We start from the raw sequence: 2,920 nt of genomic DNA on the forward strand, positions 1-2,920 counted from the left end.
TTTGACTTCCAGTTGTATTCAACCTACCCATTGTCTGACTTGTCTTTTTAAGGGCTTTTGTTAAATTCCAGTTTAAGAGCACCTGCAGGGACATCATTATTCCTGAATAATTTTAAAATATTCAACTCAGATCATTCTTTCTTCAAATACGAGGTGTGATCATAAAAGTATCTGACTGTTGCTATAGTAAAGGAGCTTCAGTACCTTGAATAAGGCCACTTGGCACAGATTGACCTTGACCCCCACTGTGCATGCACACTAGGTTTCTTGCTTCCAAGCTCACTTCCGCTCTTTACAGCAGTGCTTGGTAGGAACTTGTGGAGTGCATTGTCGTCGCACTGACTATGATGGAGAAAGTTCAACAGAGAATCTGGATCAAAATTTTGCCAAAAGCTTGGCGATACCAGACCACAAACCTATGTGTGTACGAGTGGTTCAGAAGTTTTCAAATGTCCGACAAAATGTTGATCGTGACGAACGTTCTAGCAGGCCTGCAACCAACAGAACTGAGAAAAAATAGTTTTCTTCGACTGCAAGGAAATTGTTCATCAAGAGTGTGCTCCATCTGGTCGGACAGTAAGCAAAGAGTACTACTGTGACGTGTTGCGGCATTTGCGGGATGCTATTGGTCAGAAAAAGCCATAATTGCAATCCATCTGGTAAGTGGTAATTTCACCATGACAAACAACCTGCCCAGTCAGTGTGGCTTGTGCAGTAGTTTTTGGCCAAGCACAAAATCCCCAAGGTCCGACAGCCACCGTATGCCCAAAATGTCAGCCCATTGCGACTTTTTCCTCTTTCCTAAAATCAAAGTTCCTTACTGGACAAGTCTGTTGCATACTCACCTACCAATCTGGTAGCAAGAGTTCGCACCCAGCTGCCGCCAGAGCAGAATCAGAGGAATGTATTTCTGGTGATTAGAAATTTATTTCTCGATGTAACGCGGTTCGTATCCCACAATAAGATGTAGGTACCGTTGCTAAGTAACCAATTGGTTCCTAGCCACGCAAATAAAAGTCTAATCCTTCGGGCCAGCAATAGGAGAGCTGTTAATCAGCTCAATGGTCTGGTAATCTAAGTTATACTTAACTTTTTTCCCAAAATCAAATCCCACTTGAAAAGAAGCTTTCAGGACTTCAAGGAGATCATGCAAATGAATGCGACGAGGCAGCTGCTGATTATCCCCGAAAATGACTTCCAGGAATGCTTCCAGCAATGGAAACGGCGCTGGATAGTGTGGCTTCCGAAGGGGACTCCTTCCAAGGATATTAAATGTTAAAATCGTAAGTGCTCTAGTTTTCTTTTTATAGCACCAGTCCTGATAATTTATGATCACACCTCGTAATGTTATTTCACAATCCCTACAGGGAATCTCATAAACCTCTATGCCTTTGGAAACTGGTTTCAGCTGAACGTTAATTAAGGATATCCCCAGTGTATTCGGATAGTGAAGACGAAAGGGTTGGAGGGGCCTAAGATTTGTGTGATCTCTCGTAAATTATCCGCGTCGGGATTATGATTTTGTTTGTGTATTTTTCTTTTTCTTTGTTTTCTGTGGATTTGTAAAAACTCGCCGAACAAAACAAAATCATGAACTTATCCACGTGGCCTTTAACTAAAAACCAATCCATAGTATTTAACTAAGGTTTGTCATTTGCCCTTAAACTTAATAAAAACGCAAACTCGACTTCCGAGTAACATTGGATAAATTCATTGCTAACAACAATTACAAGAAAGACGAAATATGTCTTAAGGGAATTCTTCTAAACATCCTAACCAGACACAACACCACCACCCCCTGCCTAAAATATTTGTTAGCTATGAACTCACTCCGCAAACTAGACGTTATAATCACTAGACCAGATAAAGAGAGTATAATTATGTTAATGGACAAGAGTTTCTACCAAGAAAAGGTCAGTGAACTTTTAAATGATATAACTACCAATGAGAAATAATAATAATAAAAAAAGCTGAGCCATAATGTCCCAGTAGATTTCTTCATTAAAATCAGAAACATCGGTAAAGGTATGAAAAATATTGAAATTTTGTAAAAATTTAAAACTATCAATACCAAATTACCTTATTTCTATGACCTCCCCAAAACTCACAAAGCTAGCATTCCATTCTGTCCATAATCTCGTGTGCTGGAGTTTTTAACTACAGAATCTCTAAATGGTTAGTCGAGCTACTATCCCCCTTTTCAGGAACTTTTTCCCTTAGTCATATAAAACATATTGATGACTTTTGCAACAAATTTAAATCGGCAAATATCCCCGTACATAACGTAAAACTTCACAGCCTAGACAGACTCCCTTTTCACAAAAGTACCCATAAAAGATGTATCAACGTTCCTCAAAAATAAACTTGAGCCATTTGCTGACCACTTCCCCATAGAATTGAATAAAATAATGCAACTTTTAGAGCTCTGCATCACTAATAACATCTTTTCCTTTGGTGATAACTTTTACTGTAAAAAAAATTGGTTGCAGTCTGAGGAGCCTGCTTAGTCCTGTGTTAGCAAACTTATATTTGGAGTATTTTGAAACAGTAATTATAATCCCTGCCAAAACTGCAAATATGATTTGGCTTCACTATGTAAACGACATCTTAACATACTGGAAAAGCAAGTGGGGCGATTTTTATTTCTTTCTACAAAAATCGAATTCCTTGGTCCCGAGCATAAAATTTAAAGTAGAATGGGAAAACAATAACCAGATCCCCTTTTTAGACGTCTTAATCATGAGAACTTATAACAACTACAAATTCACTGTCTTCAGGAAAGCAAAATCTCCCTTTCATATATACATTTTTACAGCTATCATGACATTTCAGTTAAACTCGGCATAGCAAGCAACTTATTCCTTAAAGCCCTGAAAATTTGCTCCCTAGATTTTCTTAACAAAGAACTTGAAACAATCAG

The sequence above is a fragment of the Macrobrachium nipponense genome, chromosome 18 (genome assembly GCF_015104395.2).
Source record: "Macrobrachium nipponense isolate FS-2020 chromosome 18, ASM1510439v2, whole genome shotgun sequence".
Taxonomy (NCBI): Eukaryota; Metazoa; Arthropoda; class Malacostraca; order Decapoda; family Palaemonidae; genus Macrobrachium; species Macrobrachium nipponense.